We start from the raw sequence: 20,564 nt of genomic DNA on the forward strand, positions 1-20,564 counted from the left end.
TGTGGGTGGGAGGGACGGTATGGGGGGGAAGCCATTGTAATCCATAAATCGTACTTTGGAAATTTATATTCATTAAATAAAAGTTAAAAAAAAAAGAATACTATACAGCAGTAAAAAACAATGAAATCCGGTCATTTGCAACAAAATGGAGGAATCTGAAAAACATTATGCTGAGTGAAATAAGCCAGTCCCAAAGGGACAAATATTATATGTTTTCCCTGATCGGTGACAACTAACTGAGCACCGAAGGGAAACTTGTTGAAATGAAATGGACACTATGAGAAACAGTGACTTGATCAGCTCTTGTCCTGACGGTTGATGTATAATGTAATACTTTATCCATTTTAGTATTTTTTTTGTTCTAGTACCATTGGTTGAACTCTGTAATTAACACACAATTATTCTTAGGTGTTTAAATTTTAACTGAAAAGTGATCCCTGTTAGGAATTTGGAAAACATTATGCTGAGTGAAATAAGCCAATCCCAAAGGGACAAATACCACTTGTTCTCCTTGATAGGTGACAACTAACTGAGCACCAAAAAGGAAACCTCTTAAAGTGAAATGAACACTGTAAGAAACGGTGACTTGATCAGCCCTCACCCTGACTGTTGATGAGCAACTTAATATGTTATCCCTCTTAGTATTTTTTTTTGTTTGTTCTACTTAATACTTTTGGTTGAATACTGTAATCAATACACAATTCTTCTTAAGTGCTGAAACTTAACTGAAAAGTGATTGCTGTTAAATATGAGTGGGAATAAGAGAGGGAAGAGATGTGCAATTCGGGACATGCTCAAGCTGACTTACCTCAAACGGTAGAGTTAGAAACATACCAGGGGATTCCAATTCAATCCCATCGAGGTGGCATGTACCAATGCCATCTCACTAGTCCCAGTGATCAATTTCTGTTCACAATTGATCATAATGATAGGACTAAGAACCAAAGGGATCACATAAACAAGAATAGTGTCTGCAAATACTAGCTGATAGAATAAAAAAGGGAGAGAATGATCGAACATGGGAAGTGAGACACACAGCAGACCCATAGAATGGCAGATGTCCTAAATAGCACTCTGGCCTCAGAATCAGCCCTTAAGGCATGAGGATCAGGCTGAAAAGCCCATGAGAGTATTTCAGGCATGGAAAGCCAAGACACTCTGGGAAAAAAAAAAAAAAAACCCTAAATGAAATATCTCTGTGAGTGAGATCCCAGTGGAAAGAACGGGTCATCAAAGAAGGAGGTACCTTTCTCTGAAGGGAGGAGAGAACTTCCACTTTGACCATGGCCTTGTCTAAATATGATCAGAGTCAGTGAACTGAAAAGGCTTCCATAGCCTTGGCAGCTCATGACAAGAGCCTAGGGTGATTACTGATGCCATAAACAAGAGTGTCAATTTGTTAAGTCAACAACAGGAGTCACTGTGCACTTACTCCTCGTGTAGGATCTTTGTCCTTAGTGTGCTGTACATTGAGATTTAATGCTATAACTAGTACTCAAACAGTATTTTTCACTTTATATTTCTGTGTGGGAGCAAACTCTTGAAATCTTTACTTAATGTATGCTAAACTGATCTTCTGTATATAAAGAGAAACGAAAATGAATCTTGATGTGAATGGAATGGGAGAGGGAGCGGGAAAGGGGAGGGTTGCAGGTGGGAGGGAAGTTATGGGGGGGAAGCCATTGTAATCCATAAGCTGTACTTTGGAAATTTATATTCATTAAATAAAAGTTAAAAAAAAAGGGCAAGGCTTTTCTGAATTATTTTTATGTTAGATCTCAAACTATAATTGTGAAATTAAAATTTTCAGCTCATTTAGCTTGTCACTTTTTTCTTTATTTTTAAAGATTTTTATTAATATAAAGTGAACATATTTGATTTATTTCATACATATAATTCTAAGAAGATAACAGACATCCCTCCCTACCTCCCTAAATCTATTATCCATCTCTCTCTCTCTCTCTTTCTTTCTCTCTCTCTTTCCCCTTTCTTCCTTCCTTCCTTCCTTCCTTCCTTCCTTCCTTCCTTCCTTCCTTCCTTCCTCTCTTCCTTCCTCTCTTCCTTCCTCTCTTCCTCCCTTCCTCCCTTCCTTTTCTCTCTCTCTTTCTTTCTTCCAATTTTTGCAAAAACATACTTGCAAGTTACTTTTTTTTTTTTGACAGGCAGAGTGGACAGTGAGAGAGAGAGACAGAGAGAAAGGTCTTCCTTTGCCGTTGGTTCACCCTCCAATGGCCGCCACTGCCGGCGCACCGCGCTGATCCAAAGCCAGGAGCCAGGTACTTATCCTGGTCTCCCATGGGGTGCAGGGCCCAAGCACCATCCTCCACTGCACTCCTGGGCCACAGCAGAGAGCTGGCCTGGAAGAGGGGCAACCGGGACAGAATCCAGCGCCCTGACCGGGACTAGAACCCGGTGTGCCGGCGCCGCAAGGCGGCAGATTAGCCTAGTGAGCCGCGGCACCGGCCTGCAATTTACTTTATAATCACAGGCTTCATGCACCACCAAGCATAATGTTTAACAAGTAAAAAGTGGAAAGACCACTGTTTCACAGTAATTTAGATGAGAGCTATAAACATTAATCAAATCTTATATATTGCAAATGTTGCCTTCACTAAATCTTTACTAATATTTTCAAAAAAGGAATTAAATGTGTACGTTTTGTTACATATTAAATACATTACTCTAAACATGTTAGTTATTTAGCATTAATTGTCTCCTCTGTTTAATGTTTATAAAATAGACCTACTCCTATTTCATATGCTATAGAGGTCAATTAAAATAATCTTTGTGAAAACACTATGTAAACTATCAAGTTCTATGTAAATAGAAACTGCTATAATTTTTAATCTAAGACATTATTATCATAAGATATACCATTAATTAAATTCCACTAAGAATAAAAATGCTGCCAATTAAACTATAATACAATGCATCACTGGTGCTATTTGATGCCTGAGTGGGTCATATCTGCCTTTTTAAATTTTGAACATTCTTTCATTTATCTCAAGAACTAAAAAAGTACTTCTTGCTTTCAACTGTGTTGCTTAGCAGGGGATAGGCAAGTGTTTAAAAATTTTTTTTGCATTTAATCCAAACAGAAAAAGAAACAGAACAGAACAAAATGAACTGTATTTCCTTAGATCTAGTAAAGCATTTGATTGTTTGCCTAGCAAGGAAAAAAAACAAGTGGTCATTCTTGTCATGAAAAATTCCCCTAATCTTAAAGATACCCATTTTTGTTGTCTGTGGTTTTCTTTATATGCAATATTTTCATTTCATTGCTAAATATAAAAAATTTAAAAAATTATTTGAGAGAGAGAGACAGATAAGACTCCCATCTGCTGGTTCACTCCCTAAATGCCTATCCTGTCTGGGTCAAATGCAGGAGCATGGAATGCAATTCAGATCTGACACTCCTGTAGCAGAGAATCACCTATATGAGCCATCAACTGTGCAAACTCAGGGTTTTCATTAGCAGGAAGTTGGAGTTTGGAGTCAGAGTTGGGACTTGAGCTCAAGAACTCTTATGTGGAATGTGCGCATCTTAATCACTAGGCTCACCTGTTTTAGGATATTTAAATTAAACTCAATCTGTGACCTACCAGCAATGACCATAGCTGAACTCAAAGAACAAAAATGTGAACAGCTCTGTCTGAGTTTGTCCAAGCAGTCAAGGAAAATTCCTTTAAGACTGCTGTTTGACATTCAGTGATTGTAAGACAAATGCTGATTGCAGGGATACTAAAATTTAGAGAAAAGGGTGTTCTAGAATTTATTTAATATTGCATTCACATTATTAGCCATGTTATGTTCTTATTCTCAATGCAAACTGAGGACAACACATTTACTTGATGCACCTTGTTAGTAATAGGAGTGTGAGACTTGAAGCTCACTAAGCTTTTTGGAAAAGCAGACAGATGCCTCTTCCCTATTTGCAGACAGCATAGTGCCAGCTTTGAGTTTTTCTTCACACAAAACTCCTGTCACTGTACTTTATCACTTTCTTCAGGCTTTAAAATGGCATCGTTTTGAGACTTTTCCTTTGATCACTTGCCTTTGCACCAGGCCCATTATTCAGAGCTCTTTTACATGTCTTATTTCAATCTAAACACTACCCCAGTTGTGCTTATTAAAATGGCCAAATGGCCTACAAATTAAGACAAGTAATGATTTTCTTGGTAAATAAAATTTTTGCATACATACTTTCCACATATACTTACAGTATAGTTTTATTTTAAAATGGTAATGACTTTATATTAGTTATATATTATTATTTTAAATTAAGCATATTTTTCTTAATATTTTTACTCCTTTTTCTTTTTTTTAGCATGTCTGCTGTGCTTTCATTCCAATTTTTTTGGAATGTTGAACTCTGGTTCTTGGGATCTGCTTGTGGCATTAGTGTCCTAGGGCTTCTGTCACCAAATGTCACAAACAACAGGAAGTTATTCATTTATAGTTCTGGAGAGTGGGAACCCAAAATTAAGGTGTTGACAGGGCCATGAAGCCTGTAGGAGAGAATTCTTCCTTGTTTCTTGCCAGTTTCTAGTGGTTGCTGGTCATCCTCGACATTCCTTGATTTGCAGCCCTAGCACTTCAGCTTCTGCCTCTGTTGTCTCATAGTGCTCTCCCTGTGACTCTGCCTTTGCATGGTATTTTCCTTTTCTTATCAGAACAACTATCACCTTGCACCATGACCCACCATAATAGCCTCATGTCAACAGGATAACATTTATAATAATCCTAGTTCCAAAGAAAGCAATGCTCATAGATTCTGGTGGATAAAACTTTAGTATATTATTTATTTCAGGGAGATAACCAACCCATAATACCTGTAAACATTATTATTGGGTTGATATCAAGTTATTAGTCACTGCTCTTTGATATACCAATTCCACCAGCTATTAAACTGATAAATTCTATATTAAAGGATATAGGAAGAGAACTACTTTATTGTCAGTTGATTTACTGAGGTCCACATAAGTTTTGTGTCCTGGTTTTCAGATTAGATAAGTTTTGTACTCCTTCTAGTGCAAAACATGACTGGAATGCTTAAACAATTTACAGTGGCTTCCCTTTTCCGGGTACTCATGGTCTATTCTTTCAGTAACTCATCCTCGCTTCCAGTAGTTTGTGTGCCAAACCAAAAATGTCCCACTTAGGAAGTGGGACTGACCCTGGCTTTTCTCCAGTTTTCTGGCTCCTTTGCCCTTCTCTAAGATTTATCATAAAATAAGAAGGATGTTGAATGATTTCATTATAAGTTCTCTTAGAGGCTTAGGATGCAATTCGTCTAAGCCAACTGACCTGAATTCATAGAAAATAACTTTGCTACTTTGGATTTTGTATTTCCTTGTGAATGCTTGTTTTATACTTAGCAGAGGAATCCAAAGCAAACACAAGGATTCAAAAATCTATTTTCTTTCTGTCAAACATCAGTTTAGCTCCTTGTGTGCCATGTCATGGTCCTAGCCATTTTTTGTTCACCTTTTTTTTTTTAAGTACAATTCACATTTTATATAGATTCAAATAAACTATACAAAATCAATTTTCTTCACCAAAAATAACAGCAATATTTTCTGTATTATTTCTAGTTAAACCACAAAACACTTCTTTTTGTAATTTTTCTGGTTTGCTTATAAATCAAGTCCAGGCTGTAGTGTGATAGAAAAAGAAGAAAACAGATAAGTCGATTTTCCATATCCATGGTCTCTGAGACTCTCTCGACCATTGAACACAAATATTAAACATACACATGCTAAAAAGGTGTAGGTTCAACAAAGGAATGTAATCAAGAATTTCCAGATGTGGAATGACAATTGCAGGTTCTATCACTGTTAACTTAAATCATTTAAGGCTCATTTGATCAAGACAAAACTTACACTAAAATCCTTGTATAGTGATACCACTAACTTCTCTCTGGTAATTGTCCATTTCAGATTTTTAACTCCTGTTAGTCAAAACTCCTATTAGTCAAAGTTCAATCATGGGTTTCATTGCAAATTTCTTAAAATCTATTCCTTTTTTCCACACCTCCTCAAAATTATTTCTTCAAAACATTGTTAATTCAAACCCAAAAGTTGGATCCACAGTAATAATAAGTGTTATATCGAAAATGACTTAACTGGGGACAGTGCTTATTAGATTAAGCCTCTGCCTGCAGTGCCAGCATCCCACATGGGTGCCTGTTGCTCCAGTTACAATCCAACTCCCTGGTATGGCCTGGAAAAGCAATGGAAAATGGATCAAGTGCTTGGACATCTGTATGCATGTGGGAGACCCAGAAGAAGCTCCTGGTTTCTTCAGATTGGTCCAATTCTGGCCATTATTGCCATATGGGGAATGAACCAGCAGATGGAAGACCTCTGACTCTCCCTCTCTATCTGTAACTCTACTTCTCAAATATATAAACAAATTTTTTTTTAAATAAAATAACTTAAGTAATTCCAGAATGCTACTACCAGAGCCACATAAAGGGAATGTCAATTGCAATGCTATTTTTGGGAGAAAAGTACTTATAATGCTATTTTTGCTATTTTGAGAGGTTGTCCAAGCATGGGTGTTTAACAGCAGCCATTTAGTTAGGGAGATTATCAAAGGCTCACATAGTCAATGGGAGGCCTACAGGTAGAGATATTCATTGATTAAGTGGCCTATGGGTATCAAATACAAGAGAAAGTCTATTTTTAAAGTCTCTGAAGTATTTTCAATGGGTTCTGAATTGTCTGTCAGAAACTCTTAGTTGTGTAGTTTAATGTATATATCCACCAATAAATACAGATTATGTTTTACATCAAAATTTATATTAGCCAAAGCCAAGTTACTTGACCTTTGATCTGTTAAAGCGTTCCTCAAGTATGCTTTGAGACACTTGAGTCCATTTTCATAGCGTTCATTCTCAACCTTCACTACAGGGAGAACATACAGCACCTCCGTAAGGCATGCACATTAAGGAGAAGCTTGATCTCAGGCAGATAGAGGCCTTCATAAAGGATGCATGGCAGCTCTATACCTTTGCCTCCTTGTTTCCATTTTGTTTTCCAGCAATGAAGCTCAGCTGACGGAGCTTCAGGATTGGGTAAGTGACTTCTGTACATGACAGCATGATGCTCCTCTGATGTATTGAATTTGAGCTGTCCCATGACCAAGGGTACCAGAGCAAAGCATTTATGAGCCATGAGATGCTGCTCTGAAAATACATCTTTAAATTCCTGAATAATGTGCTCCACTGTTGAATACTTAAGATTTCTTTATAGTAACTCTCAGAAGTTAGCTGAGACTCCAGAGTTGCCTTGATGGACCCTGTGTAATTTTCCAGGGAGTTTCATTTGAATATCAAGCTTAGTTGCCAAGTTTGTGGCTTCCTCAAGCCAAAACTCATGATACATTTCAATATTTTCCATCACTTCATTCAGCAAATGTAGGACTGCGGTCAAGCTACTGGTTGTAAATAAGACATCAGAGGTTTGCCCCAGGAGATTTTTCCCAGAGGCTCTTGTAAAAGATAAGACAATTTTAAGAACAACAATGGTAACAATAAAATCAAAATTTGTGACTGCACTACAGAGTACAAATGCAGGGCCACTATGCAGTTATTTAATCTAATATTTGTATCACTATTTATACCATCTAAACATAAAACAAGTGCTTGAAGAAGGTCCATGAGATTTTCAAAAGAATCATTACTGAGAATGTCAAATTTCCTTCAGTTCTTTGCCTCTTTTTCACTGTTCGGAAAAGAATGGAAATCACATTGTCAAGTTCAAGAAGCAGTTGTGTTGATGGGTGGAAAAAAGAACAAACTTCCTTAATTGTTTCCAATGCAACAGATACCACCATAACAGGCACTGATTTTTTCTAATCACATTTTTAAGGCACAGGAAGAACATAGCGTGTAGACAGCTTGGGGACATTTCTCTAAAAGCATAGAAGTATTAATTTTTATTTTGGGAAGAAAATCCACCAGACACATTGTAAGTCTGGCCACAACAATATTCCATATTTAGTCCTCACTTCTCAGTTATCATAGTGTGAAATTTCCCAGGCAGTCTCCCTCCCTCCCTTTCTCCTTCCCTCCCTCCCTTTCTCCCTCCCCTTCTTTATTCCTTCCTTCCTTCCTTCCTTCCTTCCTTCCTTCCTTCCTTCCTTCCTTCCTTTCTTCCAGCAATGCAAGATTTATTGAGGTCCAAAACCTCCTGTTGCTGACTCCATGAGAGGAAGACCCCCACAGTCAAAATTTCTGCATCAGCTTCATCAGGCAGGAAGCCCACAGAATATTCTCTCAGGTCACGAGATTCTCAAAAACCTAACCAACACAGGCAGGTGCTCTTCCCTTTAATTTGAAGTAATAGAAATTTGGTGCCTTTTCCTGGACAAATGAAGTCCTCCTCATTATTATATATATATATATATATTTTTTTTTTTTTGCCAAATAGGAACAGATGATTTAATCACTTCACACATTGAGTATTATCACAATATAATTTTTTGTTTCTTTCTCTATTTTTACCCTCATGTTTTTCTTTTTTTTTTTTAATCTTTTATTTAATGAATATAAATTTCCAAAGTACGACTCATGTGTTACAATGGCTTCCCCCCCCATACCGTCCCTCCCACCCACAACCCTCCCCTTTCCCACTCCCTCTCCCCTTCCATTCACATCAAGATTCATTTTCGATTATCTTAATATACAGAAGATCAGCTTAGTATACCTTAAGTAAGTATTTCAACAGTTTGCTCCCACACAGAAACATAAAGTGAAAAATAATAGATGATTTTTTTTTAAATGATGATGAAATCAGATCAGACCTATTGTCATGTTTAATCCCAGTGAGAGTCAAGTTGGGAATTGATAATTTATTTCTTTCTTTCTTTTTTTTTTTTTTTTTTTTTTTACAGAAGATCAGTTTAGTGTACATTAAGCAAAGATTTCAGTCGTTTGCACCCCCATAAAAACACAAAGTGAAATATACTGTTTGAGTACTCGTTATAGCATTAAGCCTCAGTGTACAGCACGTTAAGGACAGAGATCCTACATGAGGAGTAAGTGCACAGTGACTCCTGTTGTTGACTTTACCAATTGACACTCCTGTTTATGGCATCAGTAATCTCCCTATGCACCAGTTATGAGTTTCCAAGGCTATGGAAGCCCCTTGAGTTCTCCGACTCTTATCTTGTTTAGACACAGTCATAGTCAAAGTGGAGGTTCTCTCCTCCCTTCAGAGAAAGGCACCTCCCTCTTTGAAGACCTGTTCTTTCCACTGGGATCTCACTCACAGAGATCTTTTTGCCAGAGTGTCTTGGCTTTCCATGCCTGAAATACTCTCATGGGCTTTTCAGCCAGATCCGAGTGCCTTTAGGGCTGATTCTGAGGCCAGAGTGCTATTTAGGACATCCGCCATTCTATGAGTCTGCTGAGTATCTCACTTCCCATGTTGGATCACTCTCCCCTTTATTTATTCTATCGGTTGGTGTTAGCAGATACTAGACTTGTTTATGTGCTCCCTTTGACTCTTAGTCCTTTCATTATGATCAATTGTGAACTGAAATTGATCACTTGGAGTAGTGAGATGGCATTGGCACATGCCACCTTGATGGGATTGAATTGGAATCCCCTGGAAGAGATGTATAATTTGGGGCATGCTCGGGCTGACTTGCCCCAATTGGTAGAGTTGGAAACATACCCTCATGTTTTTCAACATGTTTCTAAGTGATGCTTTAGATATTTCTAAATAGGATTATATGAAGCAGAATATTAAATTGGATGTTTCCTCTCTGGTTTGACTAATATTACTAATGCTATAGATTTCAGATTCTAAATTACATGAGAGAAAAATCCCTTATGTGATATTTAAATCTTCCAAGCATTATTCAAGTAACAATTCCATGTCTCATGCATCACTCAATCAAATAAAAACATGAAAGTCTGTCAGGAATTCTCATTCTACGATGGAAAATTTAACAGTTATTGAAGAGGTGTTTATGTTTTGGTTTTAAAAGAGGATAGCATGGAATAAAATTCCAATTGCTTTGTCTTCACTCTGAGAGCATTCTGTAGTTACAGCTACACAGGATGCCTGAAGCTCGGATAGAAAACCATATTTCTGTGACCTGAGAAATCAGAGAGCAGAAATTGAAGCTAAATAAAAGCTATTGAAAATTTAAGAAAGAATTCTAGAAAACATAGAAAACTGAAAAAAGGAAACTTCTAAATCTGTATAACAAATTTTTTAAACCTCTGGATGAGTCTAGAACCACTATTGTATAGAATTCAGATAAAGAGAAATGACTGAAATGACAGTTGTGCTGATAACCAAGAGACAGAGTTGGCTGAATCCAATCAAGTTAATTGCCTCTTTAAAAACATTAGCACTCTTTTGAGGAATATACTGAAATCCATAAAACATTTACAAAATTACTTTATATATAAAGATTTAGAAAAAAATTGACTCATTCATTATTGATATAGAACAATTGAGGCATAAGAACTGCAAGATGACTCAAGAAATGGGAACAGCAAGAAGTTTAAGCACTTGTGCTCAATGAGATAAAGAAAAATATACTCAGGTAGAGTGAAAAGATAAAATATCTCATCAGACAAACATAATGTATACTAAAGAGCAAGATATAAATTCTGAAATGAATAAAGTATCTGATATGGAAATTTCTCTTAGTCACAGAGTCAAGGTGATAAAAGCAAAGAGATATTAACCTTGAAGATAGTTTAATAAGCATTATCCGATTTGTAGAACTCAGCGAAAGAGAATTGAAAAATCCAAATGGCCAACAGGCACATGAAAAAATGTTCAAGGTCATTAGCAATCAGGGAAATGCAAATCAAAACCACAATGAGGTTTCACCTCACCCCGGTTAGAATGGCTCACATGCAGAAATCTACCAATAACAGATGCTGGCGAGGATGTGGGGAAAAAGGGACACTAACCCACTGTTGGTGGGAATGCAAGCTGGTCAAGCCACTATGGAAGTCAGTCTGGAGATTCCTCAGAAACCTGAAGATAACCCTACTGTTCGACCCAGCCATCCCACTCCTTGGAATTTACCCAAAGGAATTTAAATTGGCAAACAAAAAAGCGGTCTGCACCCTAATGTTTATTGCAGCTCAATTCACAATAGCTAAGACCTGGAACCAACCTAAATGCCCATCAACGATAGACTGGATAAAGAAATTATGGGATATGTACTCTTTAGAATACTATACCGCAGTAAGAAAAAACGAAATCCAGTCATTTGCAACAAAATGGAGGAATCTGGAACACATCATGCTGAGTGAAATAAGCCAGTCCCAAAGGGACAAATACCATATGTTCTCCCTGATCGGTGACGACTGACTGAACACCAAGAGGGAAACCTGTTGGAGTGAGGTGGACACTATGGGAAATGGTGGCTTGATCAGCATAGCCCTGACTGTTAATGAACAACTTAATACATTATCCCTCTTAGTAGTTTTTTTTATCTGTTCTACTTAATATGACTGGTTTAGATCTGTAATTGATGCACAGTTATTCTTAAGTGTTGAAAATTAACTGAAATGTGATCCCTGTTGAACATGGTGGTGGGAATGGGAGAGGGAAGAGATGTATAATTTGGGACATGCTCAGGCTGACTTGCCCCAAGTGGTGGAGTTGGAAGCATACCAGGGGATTCCAATTCAATCCCATCGAGGTGGCATGTACCAATGCCATCTCACTGTTCCAGGTGATCAGTTTCAGTTCACAGTTGGTCATGGTGAAGGGACTGGGAGTCAAAGGGAACACATAGACAAGTCTAGTACCTGCTAACGCTAACCGATGGAGTAAATAAAGGGGAGAGTGATCCAACATGGGAAGTGAGATACTCAGCAGACTCATAGAATGGCAGATGTCCTAAATAGCACTCTGGCCTCAGAATCAGCCCTAAAGGCATTCGGAGCTGGCTGAAAAGCTCATGAGAGTATTTCAGGCATGGAAAGCCAAGACACTCTGGCAAAAGATCTCTGCGAGTGAGATCCCAGTGGAAAGAACAGGTCATCAAAGAAGGAGGTACCTTTCTCTGAAGGGAGGAGAGAACCTCCACTTTGACTATGACCTTGTCTAAACAAGATAAGAGTCGGAGAACTCAGAGGGCTTCCATAGCCTTGGAAACTCATGACTGGAGCATAGGGAGATTACTGATGCCATAGACAGGAGTGTCAATTGGTAAAGTCAACAACAGGAGTCACTGTGCACTTACTCCTCATGTAGGATCTCTATCCTTAATGTGCTGTACATTGAGATTTAATGCTATAACGAGTACTCAAACAATATATTTCACTTTGTGTTTCTATGGGGGTGCAAACTGTTGAAATCCTTACTTAATGCATACTAAACTGATCCTCTGTAAAAAAAAAAAAAAAAAAAAAAAAAAAAAAAAAAAAAAAAAAGAAATTATCAATTCCCAACTTGACTCTCACTGGGATTAAACATGACAATAGGTCTGCTCTGATTTCATCATCATTTAAAAAAATCATCTATTATTTTTCACTTTATGTTTCTGTGTGGGAGCAAACTGTTGAAATCCATACTTAATGTATACTAAGCTGATCTTCTGTATATTAAGATAATCAAAAATGAATCATGATGTGAATGGAAGGGGAGAGGGAGTGGGAAAGGGGAGGGTTGTGGGTGGGAGGGACGGTATGGGGGGGAAGCCATTGTAATCCATAAGTCGTACTTTGGAAAATTATATGCATTAAATAAAAGTTTAAAAAAAAAAAAAGAAAAATAAATAAACAGGGCTTTCAGAAACTGTGGGGGAATTATTATAAAAATAGAAGGGAGAGAACAACAGGAAAGATTTGATGAAACAAGGGCTCTGAATCTCACCAGTTGGTAAAAGGACAATTGTACAGACTCAAACACACACACACACACACACACACACACACTATAATCAGATTCTTAAAAACAAATGCAGGCAAACTCTTAAAAACAGAAAACTAATGAAGAAAACTTGTAGGCAACAGCAAAAGAAAAAAAAAAGACCACATTTCATATAAAGAAAGAATGAAGCTGTCAACTTCTTATCAAAGACATGGAGGCAAAAAAAAACAAAAAAACAAAAAAAAAAAACCCTAGATATGATCCTTAGAATGCTAAAAGGAAAATAAAGTACCCAAAACTAACAATCAAAAATTGTATAGCTGATGAAGTTGTGTATTTTGAACAGACATGAGTATACATTTGGGTTGAGTTGAACTTGGGAGAGATTTTCAAAAGCTCTACTATGGTCTTTATTTTTAAATAATGCTTTACTTGGTGATACATCATAGGAAGATTTGAAATCTTGACGCCAGCATTGTGGCATAGCAGGGTAAGCCTCTGCCTATGATGCCGTCATTCTTTATGGGTGCTGGTTTGAGACCTGACTGCACCACTTCAGATCCAGCTCCGAACTAAAGTGACTGGGAGAGCAGCAGAGCATGTCCCGAGTCCTTGGGCCCCTGCACCTGCATGGGAGACCTGGAAGAAGCTCCTGGATCTTGGCTTCAGACAGACAGATCCAGCTCTGGCTGTTGAGGCCATGTAAGATTTGAGGAGAGAACCAGACGGTGGAAGATTCTCTCTCTCTCTCTCCCCCCTCCCTCCCTCGTTCTCTCCCTCCTTCATTCTCTCTCTGTAGTTCTGCCTTTCAAATAAATAAAAGGTAAAATTTCAAAAAATGAAGGAAATCTTGCCATTTGATATATCTTTGTCTTCTATTGTGTCCTCATTGTCAGACATATCCCAGAGCTAGCACAAGGGAGTTATTTTTTGATAAAAGAATCTTTGCCAGATCACAGGTGATGTGTCTTCCCAATAGTCAAATGATAAAGGGAAAAAGTTGTAATTTGATATTATCCCTGCCAGTCATCTTGTGTATTATAAAAGGAGGCAGGTCACATTAAGTTTGAAAGGCATTGTCTGAGAGCTTGGCTATAGATGTTTTGTTTTTGTTGCACTCTACCTTAGATTGATTGTGTGTGTTTGTATATGTGTGTGTGTTTGTGTGTGTGAGAGAGAGAGAGAGAGGGAGGGGCTGATCTCATCAAATGGTTCATTCCCCAAATACTTGCAATAATTAGTGCTGGAATAGACCAAAGCTGGGAGCTGGGAACTCAAGCCAGGATTCCCATGTGGATGGCAGGTACCCAGTCACTGGAGCCATCACTATTACCACCCAGAGTCCACATTAGCAGGAAGATGGGGTCAGGAGTCAAAACCCAGAACTAAACCCAGACATTTTAATGCGGGCTGTGAATGTCTTAAGCAACATCTTAACTGCTAGCCTAAATAACACTTCTGATTTTTTGAATATTATCTTCAGTATAAAATAAACGGACTTTGTTGAAAAACCCTAATGACTTGTATTCAACTTTTTGAGCTTTGAACATTTATTTCACTACCTCATAAATTTGGAGATGTACAATTGAAGAGTTCAAAGGTTTGGGCAATTTTACTCCCAAATTATATTTAAGAATTTATATATATTTTAATATTCAGATAAAATTTTAACCATAATATTTAATCATTTTATAGATAATTTATCAATGTTTCATATTAAATCTTTCTACTGTAAAATTCACAAGATGTTTTATGCATGCTTTTCATATTTTAATTTAAAACAAATGATGCATGAACATTTTATCCTTGTACAGTATCAAAAATTTGAGATGTATGCATATGAGTGTTTGAAAAGTTCATGGAAAATTTGCATTATCTTTTCTTTCCATTTTCCAAGGAAATTTTTGAATTTGAAGCCACACTCATATGGCTTCTCTGAAGACATTATCAAATTTTTACTTCTCTTTTCTTGACAGTAACAAGAGTTATGAGCTTAGCAAATCATTGTAAAATGATCCTCATGTAGGCACTTCTTTTTTTTAACCTAGAAACCTTTTATTTAAGGTATACAAACATCATGCATTTCATATATACAAATTTAGGAACACAATAACTCTTGCCACCCTACCCTTTCTCCTCCCTCTCCTATTCCATTCTTATTTTTTACAAAGATCTATTTTCAGTTAACTTTATGTACATAATGATAGCCCTACACTAAGTAAAGAGTTTAACAAATAGTTTGAAAAAAAAAAAAAAACAAAAACCTATTCCTCAACAGTCAAGACAAGGGCTGTTCAAATCTTCACCTTTCAAAGTGTCAATTTTACTTCTATAGACCTATTGGGTACTCTATTAATTACCACAGATCAGGGAGAAATATGGAATTTGTCTTTTTGAGATGCATATTTCACTAAGTATGATGATTTCCATTGCATCTATTTTGTTGCAAATGACACCATTTCAGGTTTTTTTTTAACTGCTGAATAGTATTCCATAGTGTATATATACCATAATTTCTTTATCTGGTCTTCAGTTGATGGACATCTGGGTTGATTCCATTTCTTAGCTATTATAAATTGAATTGCAACAAATGTGGGGTTAAAGGTAGCTCTTTCATATGATGATTTCATTTCCTTTGAGTAAATTCACAAAAGGGGAGGGATGGCTGGATTATATGGTAGGTCCATATTACAGGTTTCTGAGTTATCCCCTTACTGTCTTCCACAGTGGCCATGCCAGTTTACATCGCCACCAACAGTGGATTAGGGTACCTTTTTCCCCACATCTTCACCAGTATTTGTTGTTTGTTGGTTTCTATAATAAAGACATTCTAACTAGGGTGAGGTTAAACCTTATTGTGGTTTGGATTTGCATTTCCCTGATGGCTAGGGATTCTGAGCATTTTTTCATGTGTGTCTTGGCCATTTGAATTTCTTCTTGAAAAATGCCTGTTCAAGTCCTTTGTCCATTTCTTAATTGGATTGTTTTATTGTTACTGAATTTCTTAAGCTATTTATAGATTCAGGATATTAATACTTTATCAGTTGCATAGTTTGCAAATATTTTCTCCCATTCTGTCAGTTCCCTTTTCACTTTGCTGACTGTTCTTTTGCAGTGCAGAAGCTTCTCAGGTTGATGTAATCTCAGTTGTCTGGTTTGGCTTTGATTGCCTGTGCTTCTGGGATCTTTTCCAAGAACTCTTTGCCTATGCCAATGTCTTGCAGAGTTTACCCAATGTTCTCTAGTAATTTTATGGTATCAGGTCATAGATTTAAGTCCTTGATCTATTTTGAGTGGATTTTTGCATGAGATGTAAGGCAGGAGCCTTGCTGCATACTTCCGGATGCAGAGAATCAATTTTCCCAGCACCATTTCTTGAAGAGAATGTCCATGCTCCAAGGATTGATTTTAGCTCCTCTGTCAAAGATAAGTTGGTTGCAGAGCCATGGTTTGATTTATGGAGTTTCTATTCTGTTCCATTCATCTATACATCTATTATTTTTGCCAGTACCAAGCTGTTTTGATTATAACTTCCTGTAGTATGTCTTGAAATCTGTTACTGTGATGCCTCCAGCTTTGTATTTGTTGTATAAGATTGCTTTAGCTACTCAGAGTGTTTTGTATTTCCATATGAATTTTAGCATTGAGGCAGAAAAGGGAGGGAGCTAACTGCTGTAGGCTAAGGAAAGGTGGTAAAAAATGTGAAGAGTGCAATCTTAGGGAAGAGTTTGGGAGAAAACTGCAGTGGAAATTCCACAGAAGGAAGATGGACACTCTGGACCTATATGAATGGTGTGGATGTGCAGCACAATCACAGATACAACACAGAGCCCCAGTAGCCAAGAATCTGAATGCCAGTTTTGGAGAGTGCTTTGGAGAGTACCAGACTGTAGCAGACTATGCCACTGGTGATATAACTGCAGAGAGAGCCTGCCGTGGGTCCAGCCTGAAGCCCTGTGGAGAACAGAGTACCTGCCAAAAGGAGGACAAAAATAGGGCACTTTCTCTGTCCCTGTACTGGTGCTCACCAACTGGCTAAGAGAGGGCAGGCACCATTTTGGACATAGGTAACAGCTGCACCAGCTCATGTCCGTATGCTGAGCAACCATCACAGAAGACACAACTGGGTATGGCTCAGAGCATTGACAGGAGGCTGGGTACCAGCATAGGTCTGTGAAGTATCCCCAGGCTCCCGTAACATCACAGGCTCTGGGGCTCAAACTGCCGTGGTGGAGTCCCACAGTTGGCTGGTTCTGGGAGTGTCTCTGCCCCTCTGTGGAAGGGATAGAATAGCTGGGTGGAGCAGATCCTTGGCATCCTGTGACTGTGGGAGCCTTGTGTGCTGAGACTGCAGGAATACTGTTACTACAGGAGAGGATGCAGGGTGTAGCTGGGTTTCTGAGTGATCTGTGAGTGGCTCCACTTGCTCGAGTTCCCTGATTGCCTGTGATGGGTCACTGCAACAAGATCTGTGCTTACACTGAGGACTGCACAGACCCTTTGAGTGATATTTATGCAGCATGGATGAGTTTTGCACCCATTGTAGACCAACACCTGGATATTGATTCCCTTCGAAGAGAGTTGCTAAGGGTGTTACTATGTCAACAGTGTTGATCAAACCCTGCAAGCTGATAAAAAAGAGGTATACCATGACCAAATTGGGTGTCACCAGGGATAGTCTCCCCACTGAAACACCTACCAGAGCTCCATGGCTACACCTAGCACATGCCTCTGGGTATTCCCTGAGAGAACAGACAATCCACTAAGCCACAGAGGCATAGTCCAAAGATAAAAGCCTTCAGAGGAAAAAACCAACAAGTATCTCTACAAATGGCTAAAAAATTTGCAGAGATTCAAGAAAGAAGAATAAAGAAGATAATATAATGCTGCCAAAGGAACACAACGACACTTCAATACTAGAATGTGAAGATGAAGAGATTGAGGAAATGCCTGAAATGGAATTCGAAAGATTAATCATAGGATTACTTAGATGCAATCATAAGCAAAAGCATGATTTAAAAAAATCCATACATAACATGAATGAAAATTTTTCCCATGAAATTGAGATTTTAAGGATATCAAAATGAAATATAAGAAATGAAGAATTAAATAGATCAGATTAAAAATGGAGCATAAAGATTTACCAACATACTTTATGAGGCAGAAGAAAGAATATCCAAACTAGAACACAAATCTGGAAATTTTACATTCAGACTAAAAAAAATGAGAGGAAATTAGAAAAATTAAAAACAATGTTGGAGATTTATGGGATACTATCTAATGACCAAACAAACAGGTATTAGGAATTCCTGGAAGTGTAGAAAGAGAGAATGGACTAGAAGGACTATTTAGTGAAATAATTACAGAAAACTTCCCCAATTCAGAGAAAGAAAGGAACATCCAAGTAGAGGAAGCACATGGAACTCCTAACAGACATGACCAGAAAACATCTTCACTATGACACATTGTAGTCAAACTTTCCTTAGTAAAACATAAAGAAAAGAGTCTAAAATCTGCATGAGAGAAACAGCAGATTATTTTCAGAGGGTCTGCAATTAGACTCACAGCTGACTTCACATCAGAAACCCTACAGGGTAGGAGAGAATTGGCAAGAGATAATCTAAACCCAGAATACTATACCCTGCAAAGCTCTCATTTATGAATGAAGGTAAAATAAAGGCCTTACATAACAAATAGAAATTGAAAGAATTTGTCACTGCTCGTCCAGCCTTAAAAAAGATGTTTAAGGATGTGCTACACACAGAAACATAGTAATCACCATGAAAGAATGTGTGAAGGTAGAAAACCTCCCAGCAAAAGTACAAAGGGAATCCAAAGTAAACAATAAGAATATTTTTGGGAAAATGGCAGGGCAAAGTTGTTATTTATCAATAGTTATCTTGAATGTAAACGGCCTCATCTCTCCAGTTAAAAGACACAGACCGGCTGAATGGATTAAAAAAATAAGACCTGGCCGGCGCCACGGCTCACTAGGCTAATCCTCCGCCTAGCGGCGCCGGCACACCGGGTTCTAGTCCCGGTCAGGGCACCGGATTCTGTCCCGGTTGCCCCTCTTCCAGGCCAGCTCTCTGCTGTGGCCAGGGAGTGCAGTGGAGGATGGCCCAGGTGCTTGGGCCCTGCACCCCATGGGAGACCAGGAAAAGCACCTGGCTCCTGGCTCCTGCCATCGGATCAGCGCAGTGTGCTGGCCGTAGCGCGCTGGCCGCGGCGGCCATTGGAGGGTGAACCAATGGCAAAGGAAGACCTTTCTCTCTGTCTCTCTCTCTCACTGTCCACTCTGCCTGTCAAAAAAAAAAAAAAAAAAAAAAAAAAAAAAAAAAAAACAAGACCCATCTATTTGTTGCCTAGAAGAAATATACCTTAACAACAAAGATACATGCAGACTGAAAGTGAAAGGGTGGAGAAAAGATTTTCCATGCTATCAGAAAGCAAAAAAGAGCCATTGTAGCCATGCTAATATCAAACACAAAAATTGTTAAAAGAGATGAAGAAAGGCACTAGGAGATTAATTCAATAGGAAGATGTGACTGTAATAAACATACATGCAGCTAATTACAGGGTGCTTGTCTTTTTAAAAGACATGTTAATGGCTCTAAAGGGAGACATAGACTTCAATACAATAGTTACAGGGGACTTCAACACCTCAATTTCAGCAATGGACAGGTCAACCATACAGAAAATCAACAAAAGAAGCAACAGAGTTAATTGACACTAATGAGCGAATGTACCTAACTGATTTCTACAGACCTTTTCCCCACAGGTGCAGAATACACATTCTTCTCATCAGTGCATGGGACTTTATCTAGGCTAGACCCCATGTTACTCCATAAAGCAAGTCTCAGCAAATTTCAAAAAGATTAAAATCATGCCATTTATCTTCTCTGACCACAAAAAAAATGAAGCTGAAAATCAACAACTCACAAATCTCTAGAACATCTGAAAACACATGGAGACTGAACAACATGCTCCTGAATGAACAGTGGGTCATAGAAGAAATCAAAGGATAGGCCGGTGCCGTGGCTCACTAGGCTAATCCTCCGCCTTGTGGCGTTGGCACACTGGGTTCTAGTCCCGGTCGGGACGCCGGATTCTGTCCTGGTTGCCTGTCTTCCAGGCCAGCTCTCTGCTGTGGCCAGGGAGTGCAGTGGAGGATGGCCCAAGTGCTTGGGCCCTGCACCCCATGGGAGACCAGGAGAAACACCTGGCTCCTGGCTTCGGATCAGCGCGGTGCCCTGGCCGCAGTGGCCATTGGAAGGTAAACCAACCACAAAAGGAAGACCTTTCTCTCTGTCTCTCTGTCTCACTGTCCACTCTGCCTTTCAAAAAAAAAAAATCAAAGGATAGATAAAAAATTTTCTGTAAATGAGTGAAAGAACAATGCAACATATGGAAACTTGGGTATACTGCAAAAGAAGTGTTAAGAGGGAAGTTTATAGCAATTGGTGCCTACATCAAGAAGTTGGAAATGCTCCAAATACATGAGCTATCAATGCATCTCAGAAACACAGCAAACCAAACTCAAAAATAGTAGGAGAAAGGAATAATTAAATTTAGAGTAGAAATAAATAAAATTGAAACAAAGGAATTCAATAGGGTTCTTATTAGCTGTCCATTTCTTCATTGTATATTTAGATTTGATGGAAAATAGGGATAAAAATGAAAAAATAAGACTAAACCTTCTGTTGC

At 38.3% G+C, this 20,564-nt stretch overlaps 1 pseudogene; it reads right to left on the bottom strand.

Annotated features, from left to right (window-relative positions):
* Nucleotides 1-6,738: 6,738 nt before the first annotated feature.
* Nucleotides 6,739-20,564, bottom strand: part of LOC138846179 (52 kDa repressor of the inhibitor of the protein kinase-like) — a 71,540-nt pseudogene continuing 57,714 nt past the window's right edge.

Source organism: Oryctolagus cuniculus, chromosome 1, assembly GCF_964237555.1.
Source record: "Oryctolagus cuniculus chromosome 1, mOryCun1.1, whole genome shotgun sequence".
Lineage (NCBI taxonomy): Eukaryota > Metazoa > Chordata > Mammalia > Lagomorpha > Leporidae > Oryctolagus > Oryctolagus cuniculus.